The 20,772-nt window shown below is 44.3% G+C and overlaps 1 protein-coding gene across 1 annotated transcript in view; it reads right to left on the bottom strand.

The window, feature by feature from the left end:
* The window catches only part of Pde1c (phosphodiesterase 1C), a 213,462-nt gene that overhangs the window by 187,687 nt on the left and 5,003 nt on the right, over positions 1-20,772 (bottom strand). The window contains exon 2 of the mRNA XM_090332680.1: positions 12,854-13,025. The gene's annotated coding sequence lies outside the window, so the exon portion shown is untranslated. The remainder of the gene's footprint in view (positions 1-12,853; positions 13,026-20,772) is intronic.

The raw sequence follows: 20,772 nt of genomic DNA, 5'->3' as shown, positions 1-20,772 counted from the left end.
TGGCATTTACCCACTCGTCCAGAAACAAGGACAGACTAAATCCACTAGCACAATGATGTTCATTGCAGCACTATTTGCCATAGCAAAGATATGGAACCAACCTAGATGTCCCTCAGTTGATGAGTGGATCAACAAGATGTGGTGTTTATACACAATGGAATTCTATGCTGCTGTCAGAAAGAACGACATCGCCCCATTTGTAAGGAAATGGAAAGATTTAGAAAAAAAAATCATATTAAGAGTAAGCCAGACTCAAAGGAACATAGGCTCAATGGTTTCCCTCATTTGTCATAATCAGTAGAAACCTTGGGCTCTCCTAGTAGAGATTTACAATAGAGCAAAACCTAGATACATAAGGCCATATAGTATGATGCTAAATGAGCGGACCTCCAGGATATAGAAACAAAAGCCATATTATGAGTGATTGTTGTTCTTAATGTCCTATGTTATCTCTCATCTCTTTTGCTGTCCCTTTGTTATCTTATATTGTTACAGTATTTCACCTTGTTATCTGATATATTATACATATGTTTATTTGGTTATTTGAAATAGGATAGGAAAGAGGGGAAAACAATATGAGGGGCGGGAGTGAGGGTAGGGAAATGGGGACCAAGACATGAGAAATAGTATCAATGTTTGTGAAGTAATGCACCTTCTATCTGGTGAATATAATGTAACCACTTCTATTAATTAAAATAAAAAATATATGAAAAAAATTTTTATTGTAATTAGTAAAAGGGTTACATGATATTTGCCAGATGGAAGGTGCATTAATTCATATACATTGATACCCTTTCACATGTCTTGGTACCCATTACCCTCCCCCCCACACCCCCCACCCATATTGGTTTTCCCCCCTTCCCTATCAAATTTCAAATAACCAAATACAAATAAATTCAAATTCCAAGTCTCTTTCCATGGCCAACTTTTCTTTCTTCCAACCCATCAGAGGAATTTTGTTTTTAAGGTCAAGGGGAAAATGTCGAGCAAAATCAACTGGCCAATTGATCAAATACATGGGAGCATGTATGTGTGTACATGTGTGCACATGTATGTGTGTGTGCATGCGTGTGCTGAGACTTCCTTCCTGATTCTGGTCCTTTGTCTTCTTACTCATCATCTTGGTCAGTCTGGTGCACTTCTGGTGCACTGCTGTGTCTGGAATGCTGAAAATCCACACCCCCTCTCCTTCCAGAATAACCATAACATTCTTGAAGAAAGTAACTGAGAAATTCAATTGGAATTTTGCTTTTAAAACTCATCAGCTATTCTAGCTCTTCTTCCCTGCCCCTCTCAAGAGGTTGCACACAATCGTGTATGTGTGTTCAAACATGTTAAAATTGGGGTTTTAGTTTTCATCTAGAATTTGGTCATGCTTGGGAAATATTTTTCCCTAAGCTACTGTCATATGGCTCCAGTTTTTTATCCATGAGGTTTATGTTGGTGTCTTGCCATGAAAGATAGGTAGTAATTCATTTCTACTGAATGAAGCCTCAGGATCTGTCACATGAAGGCTATATTCAATGTGAATTTTAAGAGTTAATACAGCTCCATAAATAATAATTCAGTAGAAAATTATTTGGGAAGTTGAATTAAATCATTTCAGGGGTCTGGCAAGGTAAGTATTATATACATATTTGTGGGGGAAAGGGGAATTTGTTAATAAATTACTTTGGTGTTTTATTTATGTAGAAATTGGGTATTAATTAATTAATTCTTTCTTTAATGTGTAATCTACATTGAGAGAGAGGGCATTGAGTATGAAACAAGAAGCCTTAGGATATAGGAATCAGTAGGGAAGGAAAGAGTAGGGGTGATTAATGTACTTTGTATACATATATGAAAATGGAAAACCCTATTAAATAAAAATTGTTTGAGAGGCCAGAAGCATGGCCTACTTGTAGAGTGCTTGCCTAGCATGCACAAAGCTCTGGGTTCAATTCCTTGGTGCCACATACAAGAAAAAGCCAGAAGTGGTACTGTGGCTCAAGTGGTAGAGCACTAGCCTTGAGAAAGCCCAAGGACAGTGTCCAGGTCCTGAGCTCAAGCCCCAGGACTGGCAAAAAAAAACAACAAAAATTGTTTGGAAAGGGGTAGAAAGTATAAGGAAGAGTAATAGAAGGAATTATTTGGGCCAGCACATTACACACATGTGGTAACACCCCTATGAAAACCCTGTATGAAAAAAAATACTAACCAAGAAAATTGAGAGACAGGGTAGATGGCACAGTTTGCTGCTACAACCCTATCATTTAAACCATCGCTAAGAGATGCCATTGTCACATGTACTTCTCTACATAAAAAGGCCCTGACTGAGGCCCTCATCTTTCATCAGCAGATTGCCACAGAACATTTTAATCATCTTCACCATGAGGTTGATGTATGGTAAGTTCACAAGAACAAATGATCAGAATGGCTCCATGTGATCCACTCACTCTTAGATTTCAAACTCTATTAAATGGCTCATTCTGGCTAAGAAATGAACATCAATCTGTCAAGAGACCAAGGTCTTGCATCAATGAAAGCAAGCCCAGACTGTTAGGTCCACCTGAAAAAAATGACTTCTTCCTTTGGCTCTTCCCCCCCCCCCCCGAAAATCCCCATCCAGCGCCTGTAACCCTGGCAACTGGCATGCCTGGGGGCAGTGGGAGGTCCCCCAGTCTGAGGTATTGCCCCATTCTCCGACATTACATCCACTTCTGCGGTGGCCACACCCCTCCCCTTATATAATCTCTCACTTCCCTCCATAAGCTCTCTTGCTCCTTGTGACTCCATCTTGGGCTGCAGGAGGTCTGCTCTTTCCTCACACAAGAAACCCTCTTCTCTTGAACTGCATGGAGTTTCCTTTCGGCAGAACTTACACAGCTGCCAAAATGCTATCCACATGGACGTAGTGTCAGCTCCATCTGTGTTAGATAAGTCTCAACAGTGTAGTTACAGAGGCCAGAGGGGCCTGGAAAAGGCACTGATACCTCACTCCTTGCAAAACCATTGCTTTCATGTGAAAGGCACACAGTTTAATTGTAAGTAGTTTTGTGTTGCTTCGCATTAGCCATTCTTAACAGTAAACAAGAAAGCGATCACTCCCAAGAGACTCCCTCTTTAAGACAGCATTGTATCACCTTCTACATTCACCTCTCACTCCCAGAGCCATCTGTGCATTCATTCAATCATTCATTCATGCCTCCTTCATTTCATTCTTGCACACAGTGGCCCAGATGAGGCATGAGACCATCACAGTGCTACTGTGAAATAGAGATGCTATGAATGGCTCAGTGCCATTTTACATTATGAATCATGTGTATCCAGGAGCCAGACTTCACACTGCAAGCATAGATGCGTAGCAAGCAATCCCAGCACTCTAAAAATAAACCAAGACACGCCTCAGCCCACCACTTCCCTCTGACGCTCCACGAAAGAAACATCAGCTGGAGCCATTCTGAGTCTATGCTCTGTTCTCAGGGAGGCATGGCCAAATGAACGCATGTCAGACACTTTGCTGATATGTCACCAGGACTAGGGAGCAGTCTGGATGATGTCTAGGAAAGGGCCAGGGGCAGCCACTGCTGTGTAAACACCCACAGATGGAATAATGAACCCAGGGAGAGACAGAGTCTCTTAGCCAGCTGACTTAGCTCCTCTGTCCCCTGCAAAAGCAGAGGGGTGGCTGGTGACCAAGGCCGTTCATCCTCACATTAAGTAATGAAAAAAGGCTCACCATGGTGCTCTGTTTCAATGTCCACTTTCCAAATATTCCACATATTCAAATTTTGTCTCCCTCCTTGAAAGAGTGTTTCCTGTCAGGAATCTTAACAGAATATGTGTGAGAGAAGAGTCATGTCTGTCCAGGGACTTCACCTCACTCCTCTCACCCTGAGGCCTACTTTACCACCATCCCAAGGTGGCGTGGAGGAGTTGCTGTAGTTAACAGGAGGTTTTCCATCCCTAAGTGTTTGCATCTTCATTGATGAGGTGGGCCTCTCCTCCCTGACCACACCTTCTAGCTATCACATTATTATGAGAGTGGTTTCAGCCATTTGTCAATTATCTCTAGCAATGACCTGAGGTATAAAGGTAGAGTAGAGAGCCAAGAAAGGCAGCCTGGGAAAATACAAATAACTCTGAACTCCCCATTGGGGGTCCTCCGATCAAATTCAACTTTAATGCTCTCTTTGAAGCCTATGCGGTGTGTGGTCAGTGAGAATTACCACAGACAAAGGTACCACAGAGTCATAATCTAGTCTCCTCCTGCCTGAAAGATGGGGACAGTGGATGGTTTACAGGATTGTTGTAAAGGATTAAACGGAGGTAGCAAAAGTGAAAAGGATATTCTAGTATAGCATGATTATCATGAATAATTCTGTAGATTACTACATCATCCAAACTCAGAACATCCAAACTCAGCTGAGCCAGCATTCTCCCATCAAAGCTTCACCCAAGACACTGACAACCTGTAAACTTCTCATTATTTAAACTTACTATCTCTTTCTTTCCTCGTCTTCTGGTTGAGAAGGGCATAGAACTCAGAGCTCTGGGCTTCCAGGGCAACAGAGGAAATAACAAGATCAGGGACTATCACTTCCCAAATACCCAAAATTGGAGGCTCTTCTGGCACAAATGAACAGGACCAAAATAAGCTAAATACAAATCAGTTTCAACTCACATGACAAGCACCATGAGAAGCATAATTCCCAGTTCATATAGATTCCCTGACGAGTAGTTTAAAGATGACAATTCATAAATGTTGGCACATAAACAATTTTTTTCTAGTTGAGGCAGCTCCCTAACCAAACAAGTCAGTCCGTGTAAGCCATGGTCAGCACATGCAATGGAGACCTGAGAACAAGTCAACCCCTGCAGGATGAGGCCTATACAGACAGACAACACCTGAAATATAGTGGGAAGGAGAGCAATGAAAGTGAATCTGGAAAGAGACTCAGGCTGTGTTGTAGCATGGAGCAACTTAGCATGGCTTTGAAACAATTCATTGGGTACTTTTTCTTTGTTAGCAAAGGCATGACATGTCAGAGCAGAACTATGGGCCCATACTGGCTCATGTAAAGTTGGGAAACCCACCACTGCATCCCAGCCAGGACAACCTGGCCTAGGATTGCAAGGAGAGCCCCAGAAGTTCCAGAACCTGAAACCCTTATGCTCCAAAGGTGTAGTGGGATTTCTGTACCTCAGGCAGAACTGGAGTCACGGCTGAGTCTCCCTCACTACCGTCCCATGTGTTCTGTGAAATCCCTCCTGGCCAGGGGCCGCCACAATTTTGCAGCTGTCAAGTGCACAGAGTTCCCAGAAGAAGAGATTAACTGGGCTTAACTTGTTATTCAACACGTCCTTCCCATCTGCCTTTACCAAAAGCCCACCCTGACGATACATTTTAAACAGCCTGATGCAGGTTTTGCTGCTTCTTTTTCTTTGTTTCTCTTTTCTTCCCTCCTTCCTTGAGTCTCTTTTTCTGCTAAACTCAGCTCAACAAATATATAATGTTTATCACAGGAATGGTGTAAAGTGTCACTGGTTTACACTGAAATAAAAAGTGCTGAAGTGAAGATACCATAAAGGAGGAGACATTCTTCTCCACTATGAGTTCAGCTCATGCATGACCCTGGGTGAAGGAAAGAGAGAGGAGATGCATTCCACTTAGGGTGGATGCAAAGATGCTTAAGGACATCTGACCTGGGCCTGGACAAATGGACAGAGTTGTGCGGGTTGAAAGATGGAGATGGACATTCCAGAATATGAGCAAAAATACAGATATGCAAAGCCTTGTTGTTATCTGGAGGTGGTAACGGGGCCAATCAGGGCTCCTAACTGAAAGTGACAGAAAAGGAACTTTTAATGACTTACTTTACTCCTGCAAGGCAAACAGACAGATGGATGACAGACGGACAGATAGACAGGCAGGTGGACAGGTGGGCAGACAGGAGGGCAGAAGGACAGAAGAGCAGAAAGGGCAGGCAGACAGAGACAGACAGACAGACAGACAGACAGACAGACAGACAGACAGACAGACAGATGAGCAGGCAGGCTAACAGGCAAACAAGCAGGCCTTATCTTGGCTCATAAAACCAAAACACCCCTCTATGCCAGCTCCACACTTGGAGGCTTTGTCCTGGGACAAGACAGCAGCCTCACATCCTGGCTGCACATCGTATCAGCTCAGCAGCTAACCAGACATGATGCCTCTTCTCCAGGAATTTCCAGTACTCGTGGCTACTGGCTGCCTATCTCCAGCTAGCCACTCTGGCTGAGGGAGTCCCATTCCTCTGCTGGTCTACTCTGGAGCACACACAGGTGCCCTGCTGTGGGGTAGAGATAGGGTTGACCTCACCCAAACCTTCTGGTCTACAAAGTAAAGGAACAGAATTGGTCCAAAGAGATGGCAGGCTGTTGTGACCATAAGGAATGATGCGTTGTGGGTAAGCAATAAACATCCCTTCCCAGGGCACAGCTAAAATGGAGCATGAGATGAGAATGACCAAGGCAGGGAGGAAGAGAATCAAAGCAAAACAGGCACCAGACTCTGGATCTCTATGACACACACAAGGAAGGTTCCTGACCATCCTTCCACAGTGTAAAGGCCCTGGGTACCCAGCCATCCACCACTTTCCACACTTGGTTTTAATTCCACCCCTGCCCTGCCACATGAGATGACAATGGCACACAGAACTTTGAAGAGTAAAACAAAAAAGAAAAAAATTATTCATGGACTCCAGCTCCCTAATTATTAGTACTAATACTCTGTCTCCCAGTGCTGAGGCAATGCGGAGCTACTAGGTGGAATTAAATGATTAAATCTGCTTTATTCCCCCAAAACACTGATGGTAGTGGCAGGATGTGGGTAGGACACTCTATAGGCAGCAAGGTCTGGGAGGCAAAGGGAGAGACAGGGCTTCCGTCCTGAACTAAGTTCCTGTGCTCAGGGTCAAGGCCTATCCTTTCATGTCTACTCATTCATTGTGCATGTCTACTCATTCATGGTTCGCAAGGGTGCTGATGGTGATTTCCAGGGATCATTCATGACACGTGGGTGATACTGACATTGCCTGCACTCTAACTTTTACACAACTGCCATTACTAGTAACTTAAGAGAGTGCCTTATGTCTTCTGGCTGGTGTTCTACTACTCAAGCCATACCTACAGCCTGTGCTTTATGTCTTACAGCACCGAATCTCATTTTTACAGTAGGTGCAAAGTATATATTGCTGGTCCTATTCAGAAATTACATCAGACCAACTTGGCTTAACATCAGAGGATTTCACCCCAGCCTTTGCTGGGCACAAATTCTTGACCTCTTATCCCTGTAACGCATTGTCTGGGTGTCCATTATCTGCAGAAAAGGTAAATAAAAATTGAGTATTTGATCTGAAAGAAAGAAGAAATCAGAACTCACATGAATTCTGAAATGAAGGAGGGAGGAAGCAAAAGGGTGCCAAACACCCGCAGTAAGTCAGAGAGGCTAGAATGAAAGCCAATTATAAGGATCAGAAAATGATGCCAAGACTCTGCCTATTTGCTGAGGGGAAAAAAAGTGGCTTTGAGTCTCTGAGTAGCTCACACTGTATCACCTGGCTACAGAAGCAGGGAGGGGAGAAGGCTCTTTGGCACAGGCAAATTAGGGGGAAAACAATCAATGGCCAAAGTCAGCATCCACAGTGCTATGATACATTTGCCATTCATGTACTAGGACACAACATCATCCAGGTACTAGGACACACCACCATCCATGTGCTAGGACACATCCATCATCTTCCTCCTCTACTCTCTTCCTCCTTATGGCTGCACTGGCAAAGAGCCAGGTCCCTTATGCTGAATTCCTGATAAAACAGGAGACATAAGGATTTACAAGGCAGCAATCAGAAAAAGCCAAACTCTCAGAAACATTCTTTACAATGAAACAGCACTGTGTGCCTTGAATGCCAACATCTGGAAGACTAAAGGAAAGTGAGCGACACGAATTGCAAAATCCACATCATGACAACTGGCATCCAGGGATCTGGAACAGAAGAGGAGGATGCTAAGAAGGGACACTGGATGCAACCTGAACTTGCTCTGTGTACTCGGTAACAGAATTAAATAAACATTGAGTTTACTCACGGCGATAATTTCTGAAGCTTAGGGTCAGAGGTTCAGGAAAAGGAGATGGACAGGTAGATGCTAGATCTACAACAAGTGTAGCAAATGACAAAAGGATAAAATTATGAATAACACATTTTATAGATACCTACGTAAACCATTATAACCCCAACATCTTACCTTATTCCAACACTTAACTGCCCTTATTCAAACACTGAGCTCTTTTCAAAGACAGTAAATCCAAGTATAGTTTTGGTTCCCAAGGCCAAGATGGCTGATGCTCCATGCCTTCCCCTGTGTGACGCTGCAGAGTGAGTTGTGCTCTGGGGCCGGCTGCAGAACACCTGCCTTTGAGGTCTTAAAGCTGTCTTCTCACCAGTGTCCGAGTTATGGCCTCTTTTAATGAGGATTGTGCACCTGCAACCTTCTTGCAAATAGCAGTGCTAGCCCAACCTATCTGCTCCAGAACCTAGAGGTGATTTGTCCTGCCCAATCCACTGCCAGCACTCTTAGCAGCAATCAATGGTAACAGACCCCACTGCTGATGACCCTTAACTGCTTGTGCATTTAGAAGTCATTTACCATATGGGCTCCATTCCAATCCATTTTCACTGGTTCTTCCCCAAACTCTCCTGCCCTCCTCTAGGCCCCACAGTCCTCTGTGCAGTTGTCCAGCTCCAAGACAATTCAGGAAGCCTTCATTTGGGGGCTATATGCACAGGAGATGCTAACTCCTCACTCTGTAACTTAGTAGGGGAAAATATATTGTCAGGGTCCTTCATCCCCGGTCCCTCTTGACTAGTAGGAGGGATGGGAAAAACACGCCCTGACCAGGACGAGCAGTGAGAGGAGAAGGCCCACTGACCTCCCACGCTCAGCCTTCCTTCCCCGGAGCACAAACAGAGACTCCACGCAGCTTCATCAAGGCAGGAAAATCTCTCTCTCTAATAAACCCCCTCCTGAGGAAGTCTCTCCAGCTAATATACCCTCACTCTAGGTCCCAGCAGAGAGTGACAAACAATAACACATTTGTAATCAATGGTAATCAAGTCTTGCTCCCTGCCTCTTGCGCCTTGCCTTGTCTCAGCAGAAAGTTATTAGACATGGTATTACTCGGTCCCCAACAATATATACCTAGATAGATACTTTTATATTTTTTCCAGTTATATTCATCTATCTACATATATATTTCCCCACTGAGTATGTAGATAGATAGATATACTATATCTATCTACATATCTATATAGTCATATAGATATATACTATATAGTGTATATATACTATACATATATATACTATAGATATATATATACCATATATACATATATTTATACTATAGTAGGAGCCAGTGGCTATCGGAGTGGTGAATAATGGGGGTGATGGATAATGGGGGCTGTGGATGAGTATAGTGCATAATGGAGGCAGTAGATAATGGGGAGGTGGCTATGGGACAGTGAATAATGGGAGAAGGAGCGATGGAAGTGATTGGTCACTGATCAAAGAATAACCAGATTCACATCTCACATCATATGGCTTTCGGGGGTGGGGTGGGGGGAATGACTCAATTCTTATTTAAGGCATCTCAATTTCCCCACAAAACAAATGTCGTGATGTCATTCATGGTGAAAAGCTTCTGAGGTAACATATGGTGGCTTTGGGATGTTCCCCAGCATGGAGTCCCATGCTACTAGGCCAATCTGTCTCTACTTCAGCCTACATTGAGACTTAGCCCCAGGCCTGGTATGGGGAGATGGAGGTAGAAGAGGAGGAGGAGAAGTGGGAGGAGCTATGGGAAGTCCTAGATGTAGCCTCTGGCTGGGGGCCTGGGAAGGAGAACAGTAGGCACAGCAGTGGTGATGAGGCAGTGAGATTTGCCATCAGTGAGATGGTGGTCCTCTTCTCTCTGCCAGATCCACTTCCACACAGAAGGCTGTAGTCAAGGGCATGAGGGGGAAGGCAGTAGGCTTTCTGTTTTCCCTGTGGTCCCTTAGGTCCTATATGGTTTGGACAGGCCCCAGAGTATGCCACAAGCTCCCCAGCCAAACCTCAGCTCTCACCTGGTGTCACAACTGAGGAATTCAAATTAAACTGATATGGTGGGGAAAGAACCAGGGCTGAAGCCTGGACCCCTGGGTGGGTCCTGGGCACTGTCTGGGGAGAGGGGAGGTGGGCCAGTGAGACGGCAGTCCACCTGCAGCAGGAGGTGCCAGGGGACTCTACCTCTGAAGACTTGGGGTCTTCTCTCTGACTGCAATCCTGGCCTCCACAGCCACCCTGCCCTGAGTGTGTGTGTGGGGGGGGGTGCACAATTGGGTGATTTGCATGTGTGCTTATTAACATTCTATACCTCTTGGTTAGCCCAGAGACTAACACTTTATGTCACTGTCTCCAAGCTTCTGTGTGAGGTTGGACATTACATTGAAGACAGAGCCTCACAAACACAGACACCATCTTGCGGAGGCACTGGAGAGAGCAGACACCAGAATGAATCAGTATTTCACTCAAAGTAACTAAGTCAAGCCAAATTTAGTGGTGTACACATGCAAATTCAGCACTCAGAAGCCCAAGGCAGGAAGAGAATCAGTTCAAGGCCAGTCTAGAGGCAACTTGTCTAAAAAGAAAAGGGGCACAGATAGAGGGGAGAGAAAGGACCAGAGATTAAGCTTGGGGGCCCAAAAACATTGCCCAACACATGAGGCTCCCAGGTGACTTCAAATGTGGGGAGTCTGCTCAGTACTTGGTAAACTGGTATCTCCCCTACAAAGATCAGTTCATTACAAAGAAAATTTAAAGGCTCCATTTTTCTGTTCTTCTTAGGGTTGTAACCCCACACTGCAGTGCCTGTGGAATGCAGTCCCTACTGAGTGACAAGGACAAACCCTCTGCTTCCTAATAAACTAGGGGAACAACAAAGCAAAGTGGCTTCTGGGACTGCCAAGCCTCTCCCTGTGTCTGTGTCTCTCTCTCTCTCTCTCTCTCTCTCTCTCTCTCTCTCTCTCTCTCTCTCTCTCTCTCTCTCTCTCTCTCTCTCTCTTCCCCCCCCCTCTTTCTGGTATCAGGATCTGAACTCAGGGCCTCACATTTTGTTATTTCAAGTGATGGAGCACTTATGTCCCTCTTTTTATTTAAATAAAATAATAAGCTTTTAAAATTATTTCTCTTTTTTTTAATAGCTGGAATAGTGCTGGCTGAGACTGGGTGTCGAGAAGAGATGGCAGAAGGAAGCACCACCAGGGAAGAAGCTGGTGACAGGAAGCAGAGTAAGATGGGGGCTGATCCTCAAGCCTGCGGGCCTATGGGAGTAACTCGGGAGAAGAGATCCAAGAAACAACTGCCTGATAATTTCCCCCTTCAGGCTTATTGCCATTTGGGTCTTGTTTGAGAGTGAGGGCTGAAGGCTGTGTTTCTGGGGCCTGGATCACCTAGGCCTCCAGCTTCACACTGAAGGAAGGAGAATAGAGTGCCCAAAGGATGTCACTTGCTCTGTGTCTTCAAATGTCCAACCCCACATGGGAGCTGGAAGACAGTGACACACAGGGATAGTTTCTGGGCCAACTAAGAGACACAGCATGTTAACTATCACACATACAAATCCTCTGATTGTGTGAGCACACACGTGTGCACACACACTCACAGAGCAGAGTGACTGAGAGGGTTAGGATTGCACAGTCGAAGAAAAGAGCCCAAGTCTCCAACGTCCACAGAGAGACGCCTGCCCCCTGGCGGTCAGAAGAACTATCTGCTATTGTGAGGCTCACCTGAAGTCTCCAAGCCCTAAAGACCATAATGCAATATTCCATCTGGGGCTCTGACATCTGGAGTTGGCATAGCTCAGGGTTGTTTTTCACTTTGTGAGCAACATAGGGCTAGGAATACGGTGTTCCTTCTGAGAGCTCCTCTCTCTAGCTGTTCCTTAGGGAGACCATGAACCCAGGGAAAGGTAGAACGATCACCTGGAGGATACTACACTGTTCCAAAAACAGCTCACTATCCAGTCACCCTGTGGCCCCTGAAGGTGAGTGGACTTCATTTCATATAGAACCTCACAACGCAATGACCAAATCTGCTCTACAAACAGGAAGTGCATTTGCCTGCAGTTCTGCCTCACCAATGTCGCCACAAAAACCATTATTCCCCCTCCCTGTCAGATCACCGCCATTCCCTCTGCACAAGAAGCTTCATGCTAAGCCAAGATACCTGAGGACTGCAGTTTGAGGCCACCCTGAGCAGGAAAGTCTATGAGACACTTATATCCAATTAACTACCAAAAAAGCCAAAAGTGGAGCTGTGGTTGATGTTAGTAAAGCATCAGCCTGAGCAAAAGAAGTTCAAGGAGAGCACTCAGGCTCTGAGCTTAAGTCCCAGGACTGGCACAAAAGAAAACACAAAAAAAATCCAGTGCAGATGGAAATGTCTTAGTTCATTTCAGTTATCCATTCATCTCTCAGCACCAGAGTCCCAACCGTACCCACCACGAGACTCTAAGACCTGGGCTGAATTAAATCCACCCTGTATCTCCTGTGCATTTATCTAGCTGTGCCATCTCATTTGGAGCAAAAGCTCATTAATGTGACTCAAATTGCCAACCTTGGGACCCCAGATTCCTAACCTTTAAATGCCAATACCAATAAAATACCAACAGCAAAGTAACAGCTCAGCTCAGATTGACTCCAATTCTACTTGACACAAGAAATCATTCTCTGAAACATGGTTGCATGGACCAAATCCCCAGCCCATCAGAAGAAATCCATGGAGTTTCTCTCCAAACCTGAATGATGTCTTCACCAAGGCCTCTGGGCTGTCCAGCGGTGGCAACTCCTCAGCCAGGATCTCCTCAGGGGGCCGAGGGTCAGGAATGATAGTGGGCCGGGCTTTCTCCTTGACGTTCCCTGTGAGCCCATCGATAAGCGAGTTCCACAGGCAGTTCTGTGACTTAGACCCTGAAGGTGAGGGAAAGACATGCAGTGAGTCCCCAGACACGGTCCAGATGCCACACCAGCCTCTCCTGGGAACACAACTGGCCAAAGGCCATGTCTCAGGACTCCATAGAGACAACATCCCCAAAGAGGGCCCCACCTCTAAGAACCACTGCTCACCAAGACCCAAGGAGCCTGCATGCACACATGCTCAAGGCCTGCCCTACTCGAACAGGGATATGTATGAGAGACCAACGTCCAGCGGGAATGGGGTTGGAGAGCAGAACCTGATCCAAGTCAGGGCCAACATGTCATGCTGACAGCCCAGCCATCTCCCTTGTCCAAATGTTCAACCCAGTGAGTTGGCGCACTCCTAACTTCTGTAAACCTTGAGCTTTGTCATCAACCACCAGCAGCCTCGTACATGACACTGAGTGTACATAGTGCCTTGGATGCAAAAGTATGGGTGTCAAAATATCAATGTTTGAACCTCGGCTACTACTAATGTGTCGATCTCGGTTCATCACTTATCAGACATGTGCCATACAAATGTAGGAGGACAGACTATCAGGCCAGGCATTCGTGAGGTATGTCTGCATTCATTCACTTTCTTTTAAAAGCTGAGACTTTTAAAGTGAAGTCATTATAAAAAAAATAAGTCAATCAAAAATAAACAGGGAACTGTATCCAAGCAGTTGTGAGCACACGGTTTTTGAAGGTAGAGTCAGCGAGCACTATCAGGAGAGAGCTGCTGTCCTCCTCCAGGTCATGCTAGGAAAGCTCTGCCCAGAGGAAACGACCTTCTCGCCGGCATACGTGCCCTCCCCTTCCATGTGGAAGGTAGCCACTTTCTATCACACAAAGGCTCATTAGGGGCCATGAGTGAAGGCAGGGACGTAGGAAGTAGTGCCAACTGGTATACACTATGCATGGGACCAGAGGATATATGTCTGATGCCTCAGAGGAGACTCTGGGGTCAGGACAGCTTTGGACCCGTAACTGAGTTGTTTTCTGCACCACTGTGCTTCAAGCAGGGAAATACAGACGATTTAGTTCATGGATGAAATGAGAATACAATCAGGAAACATCTACATGCCTCTAAAACTTTCACAGCACCAGGAAGCCATGAGGTTTTCCTTTTTTAATCAAATTCAGACAAACATTAGAAAGCTAAAATAATGAACTCGGAAAGAAGAAAACTCAATGTTCATCATGTCCTAAGCCCTCTGGCCATCACTCTCACTTGACAAGAGCTGTAATTAAGTAGAACCCATTCTCCATCCAAAGGAATTTGAGGTTTCATTAACACAGCCTCAACTACAACCTGGCCCCAAGGCACCATGCCCAGGGAGACAGATGAAGACGAACATCACTAGGCAAGTTTTTGGTTTCAACCTCAGTTTCAAGACAAATGATTGACAACAGCCGGCCACACACATAGGTTGTGGGGGTGAGGCCAACAGTGGGACCCCAGGCATATCCCTCATGCCTCACAATCGAACACAGAAACAAAGCTTTTGGTATGTCAAACTCATTAACAACAATAATTGAATATCAAAATTTAAATAATGCCAGGCACCAGTGGCCCATGCCTATAATCCTAGTTACTCAGGAGGCTGAGATCTGAGGATCACAGTTCGATGAAGCCAGCCAGGGCAGAAAAGTCTTCATGAGACTCTTATCTCCAAGTAGCCACTCAAAAACCAGAAGTCAAGTAGTAACTTGAAGTGGTAGAGTGCTGCCTTAAAGAAAAGAAATCAGGGACCGCCCCAAGGCCTCAGTCCAAGCTCCACAACCGACAAAAATAACAAAATAAATATATAAATCACTTTGGGAAATATCCTCAACAATTCTGAGTTCTGTGAGGAAGAGCTTGGTGTTCCGGATCGGCACATAGTCATGCCAAATCACATCATGAAAGTGTAATGTAATGCGTGTGTGATGTCATTTGCAGCTCTAACAGAGCTGCTGGGACGGGAAGAGAAAACCAGCAGGTGGGGTTGGGGATGGGGAAGAGTGCCACAGGACCCAGAGGGGCTGGAGCTGGAGGATGGACCCAAGATTGAACAGACCCATGATTGTATCTGACAAACCTTCCTCGTGACTTGTGTGTCCCCCTTCTCTTGATGTTCATGAGCATAACAAAGCCCATGTACAGTGTTGGTCATAACAATATCTACAGAGCGAGAATAAGCCAAGCCAGCTCTATTGGGGTCTCCCCAGTCTCTGCAGCGATATTCCCACAATGCCCCTGAGCAGTGGGAGAAGTAACATCTACTGCCAGCTGGTATATCCACAAGCAAGAGGAACCCCACCAGAATTAATCTTCCAGCTTTTCTGGTCTACTCACAAATATGGGATAATTTCCACACCACTAGAGAATTCTTAGGGAAGGAACACGATAAACAGTGGAGCCAGAACAAGTGAAGCCAGGCCCAGGAGGGGCCTGTACACAGAGTCTGTGCAGGTCTGCAGCCTTGAGAATACAGGTGGCCTCCTGACTGCCACTCAGAGGGCTGAGAGTGGGTTCTGTGATGCTTCATCCCAACTCAACCTGGGGCAAATCTTTTAGAGAGAATGGAAAAGAACTCTTCCTCTGATCCTCAATGAATGAGGGCGCATACTCTCCAGAGACATTAGAAAGGTCTTCTCTGACAAAGTGAAAAATAAAAAGTCCCCTTTGCTCTGGTTTATTTTAGGCTTATCTTGCAAGCATGAAATGCTTCTGACTAAATAGAAGCAAAAAATAAGGACTCAGAGAGTCACATGGGTCTTTTTCAATAATAACAAAAACCCCATGAGGAGAGCCATAGGTAAACTAAGCCTTTAGGAAACCATAAACAATATGGCTCAGGTGCAGGGTGGAACAAGAGGGCCCAGCCTCCTCCATTCCTCTGCCTTCTGCTCCCTCCCTGCCCCTCCCCATACTCCAGAATTCAGGGCCTACTGCACTCTCCTCTCCTCACTCTCCTCTGCCATAACATTCCTCCTTCTTCACAAAGACAACTTCTCATGTCACCCCTAAACCTTGAGATCAATAATAAACTTCCACCAGCTTTGCTGGTGGCATGGGTGCTGCTGTCCCCACCATGTACACCACTGTGCTTTCTATGTCCTGGGCACTGTGGTGATGACTCAGCCTTTGTTACCTATTTCATCACCAAAGCAAGCCTTCCAAGCAAGTATCACCCAATTGTTCTTATCCTTTCCACTCAAACATTGTAGAACACTCAGACATGAAGACTTCAATAGACCACAGAGATGGAAAACAGCAGATTGCTTCACCCCTAACCCAGAGCTATGTGTGATACAGAAGCCCTGGGTTCGATTCCTCAGAACCACATAAACAGAAAAAGCCAAAAGCAGAACTGTGGCTCAAGTGACAGCGAGCTAGCCTTGAGCAAAAGAAGCCCAGTGACCAGGCACTGAGTTCAAGGCCCAGGACTGGCAAAAGAAGGAAGGAAGGAAGGAAGGAAGGAAGGAAGGAAGGAAGGAAGGAAGGAAGGAAGGAAGAGAGGGAGAGAGGGGGGGGAGGGAGGGAGGGAGGGCTGAGAATTTAAAATCCAGCAAATCACCAAGAAAGAAAGTGATTAGATTCCCCAAAAAGGGAATTTAGAAGAACTCAATGTTTCCCAAAATATCTGTGGCCAGAGGAGGAGTCTTGGACCTCCTCAGGTTTAGAAGGAGGTTCTGAAACCCCCAGTGGACCAGAACACAGAGGAACCAGAAAGGATGTATAAACCTATATTTGAAGCTCTGTGTTCACTAAAACCCATCAACAATGAAATACGGAAGATTAAGTATTCTGAAGTCAGTCATGTGGTTCCTGCTCTATTATTTGCAATATACTAATTCTCACTTGTAGTAGCTTGTCAGGAATTTTTTCTCCTGCAGTTTCAAAGAGATATAAAAATTTGCCTCCATCTCTCACACCGTGGGGGGTGTGAGGGCTGGCTTCCTCATCAAAAATATAAGAACCCATTTGATCTGGGATGCTATATACCGAATTCTTAAAGTCATAAAGGTTTACTTCTGAGTCCTCCTGCTTAATGAACCTGTCAGTGTATGTCATGCACATGCACATGTGTGCATGTGTGTGACTACATCACATGGCGAACTGTATCTGCTTTTCATTATTGAAATATGATTTCCATTTTAAAATGTCTGTGTAAGGCTCGCGTGGTAAAGCCTCGGTGGTCTGCTGCCGGGCGTCTGGACTGTTAACTTCATCGATGGACGCGCCCACTGAAGCTCTCCTAGTAACAGGGCCCTGGATGGAAAGGAGGAAGGCACTGGAGCAGACTTTTTTTTGCTCTTATATTTTTTATTGTAATTAATAGAAGGGTTACATGATATTTGCCAGATAGAAGGTACATTAATTCCCATACATTGATACCCTTTCACATGTCCTGGTCCCCATTTCCCTCCCCCCACCCCCACCCCTCATCTTGTTTCCCACCCCCCGCCCCCGTTCCCTATCCAATTTCAAATAGGGGCAGACTTTTAAAAAGCAGCCTTTCCCCCCAGGCCCCCAGACCCTTCTTCCCTGTCTCCTTGTTTCTCAGATGCCGTGATGCTCTGCTTCACCCCAACCCAAAAGCAATGGAAGCATGGACCTCTGAAACCATGGGACAAAGCAAATCTTTCCTCCTTTTGAATCAATTATCTCGGATATTTTGTCACAGCAAAGAAAAGCAACCAACACTCTAGATCTGTAGCTTTAATATCTGATAGTTCAAGACCTCATTATTTCTGTTTTTGCTTACCCTGACTTAATGTCTAGGAAAACTTGGTTAACATCATATCCTATCTAGTATAAAAGATTTTTATCACTTTTCATGCTTTTATCCTGGAAACTTTTATAAGCTTTCTTTACTCTTCTATTTAAGCTTTCCCTTGCTCTTTCAAATTAATCAGAAAATGATATATAATAGCCATTCATGTAATTCACTCATTAACAGTCTATCCCTTTCATGAACTCTTACACCTTTTATTCTTTGTGATACTGGGGACTGAACTCAGAACCTCATGCTTACTAGTTAAGTGCTCTACCACTTGAGCCATATCTACAGGCCCTTTGGCTTTCTTGCAGCTGGACTTTACAGCTGAAATCTAGCACTAAACTTGCCAGGCTGGCATCCAACCACTACAGTGTTTCTCAGGTCCTCAGCAATTCTCTCACAGAATAATAATCCAGAACATACCTGTTCAATATAACAGATGCGACCTATGTGTATTGATTTAAATTTTCTAGTACCTACATTTACTAAAGCAAATACAAACAACATTAATTTCAATAATACATTCTCTTTATATAATGCTAAGAAGCCCAAAATATTGCCACCTGTAGTCAATGTAAAAATATTAATAAAGCCGGTAGTGGTGGCTCACACCTGTAATCCTAGCTACTCAAGAGGCTGAGATCTGGGAATCATGGTTCAAAAGTGGCTCTTATCTCCAATTAATCTCTAAAAAATGGGAAGTGGGGCTGTGGCTCAAGGGTAGGGCGGTAGCCTTGAGTTGAAGAGCCCAGGGATAGCGCCTAGGCCCAGAGTTCAAGCCCCATGATTCCCCCCCCAAAAAATGTTAATAAGTCGGGCACTAGTGTAATTTTAGCTACTCAGAATACTGAGATTTGAGGATCATGATTCAAAGCCAGCCAGGCAGGAATGTTTGTGAGCCTATTATCTCCAATAAATTACTAAAACAGCTGGAAGTAGAGCTGTAGTTCATGTGATAGAGCATTAGCACTGAGCAAAAGAAGCTCAGAGACAGCATCTGGGCCCTGAGTTCAAGACCAGGATCAGCCTATTTATAGTATACATAATATATATTATATAGTATAATACAATACATTTTAATATATTATATAGTATAATGTAATATATATCTATATATATGATATACTTTTGTCTTTTTCTCCTAAGTCTGGTATGTGTTTTATACTGCAACCTTTTCCATTAAGATCAGTCAATTTCAGATGCTTAATAGCCACATTATACAGAATAGCACAGCATACAGAATTTATTTTGATTCACATTTCAATTCTCTGAAGCATGTACCCTTGAGTAATTTTTTCCAAGAACAGTACATTGGCTAATGAGACACACATGAACCATGGCTTCAGGACAGAATAGCTGAATTTTCATTAAGCCCTGAACCTACTTATCAGATACAATAGAAAACAATTGGGAATTAGGTCAGGAGCTTTGTCTCCTTTATAAACGAACAGGTCTGCTTGGCTTTGTCATTCAAAGAGTTTGCCAGTATGTATTCATTTGTAGGTCACTTGTATTGAATTTTACATTTCTTTCGATCTGCAAACCCAGCCAGACTATATATTTGCCTCTTTGAGCAATCAGCCTTCAACTTTACCTTCCATTCTTGCTTCTGTTACAACTGTTTGCCTATTTGGTCTCAGAACATCTACAATCTGTTTGTTTATATGAGCTCTTTCTTCTCTGATGTCCTACTATATTTTCTGACCTTTTCCATTCTATCCTCTCAAGACAGTGTCCTCAAGCCCATTGGCCAATGAGCGACATTTCTGCATGGGAGAATGAATTTTAATTCCTAAGTTGCACATTTGCTCTCTTCACACCATTTCTTTCTCCTCTCCGACTCAAAAGCCACCAGCTTCTCTTCTTGGGTATTTTTTCTTCTATCTTCTAGGGGCTTCATCTGCTTGCTTCATATGAAGAAAGCAAAGTAGTATTTACCTCCCACAAACCCCCAGCCCCGCCTTGGGCTTCTACATTAAATCATTTTTGCAGAGTCTGCCTTTATCATGACAGTTCCTTTCCCTGGGTCTTCATATTTTGTTTGGAGTTTTATTTTGGGGTTTATCCCTATTTTAAACATCATGGGCTACAAACACATTCATATAGAGGTGGTTGTTCTCTGCTGGGCAGAATCCCAACCCACCTACACCAAGACAATTGTGGCTTAGTCTAGGCTTCAACCAATGTCAATTGGGGCTGCCATGTAAAAGCAGCAGGAAGATGACTGACACAGTAACCAGTGCCTCACTGGCCCAAAGAATGAGCAGGGGAAAGAAATGGTACCCAAAATGCTTTAAGCAAAGCTTCACACCTGTCCTTCTCAAATGATGGACACTGCTCTACATAATGTTCAAAACCTCTTCAGAAATGAATCTGAAGCAGTGGTGATTCTTGTCACACATAAGAAGAATGAATCTGTTCATGGAGTAATGATGTAGACAAGATTAAAGAGCAACTGCTTTCAAAACCATCACTCAACATTCGTTTAGGAAACTAATTAAAATTGAGGCTAGTCTATTGAGAGTGAATTCTACTTGGCCAATACTTTTTTAATGATTAATGGAAGCTGAACACTGGAATTTTAGAAGACAGCATTTTTCTTGAAGTTCTCTACAATTTTGACTTTCACTAAGTCAGATACTGCCTTCCCCATCATTTAGTGGAATACTTTTCGATGCATAACTACCTTAAGAATGCTAATGTCTGCAAAACATGCAAATATCCAAATCTGACCATCTGCTGCAGGATTCATTTGTGAATCTGCCTAGTATTCCTTTGGGAAGTTCCAGGGCTGGTTTTTAAAGGAACAAATTCACTGATCTAGTGCGTATGAAAGAATGCATGCTTGAATGGGGTGCATTACTGTGATCAAACCTAGGAGGGTGTGAAAGAAATTGCTAAAGGATTTCAAGTTTTGACGAGATCCAGTCAAACAGAGGGTTTGGAGGAGCCTATAGATTTCAGAGACGAGATTGGGTTTGTTTTTCTTT

The sequence above is a fragment of the Megascapheus bottae genome, chromosome 5 (genome assembly GCF_031878675.1).
Source record: "Megascapheus bottae isolate mThoBot1 chromosome 5, mThoBot2.hap1, whole genome shotgun sequence".
NCBI classification, from domain to species: domain Eukaryota; kingdom Metazoa; phylum Chordata; class Mammalia; order Rodentia; family Geomyidae; genus Megascapheus; species Megascapheus bottae.
Note: the sequence above shows the minus strand (reverse complement) of the source record. Positions and strands in the feature narration are given on the sequence as shown.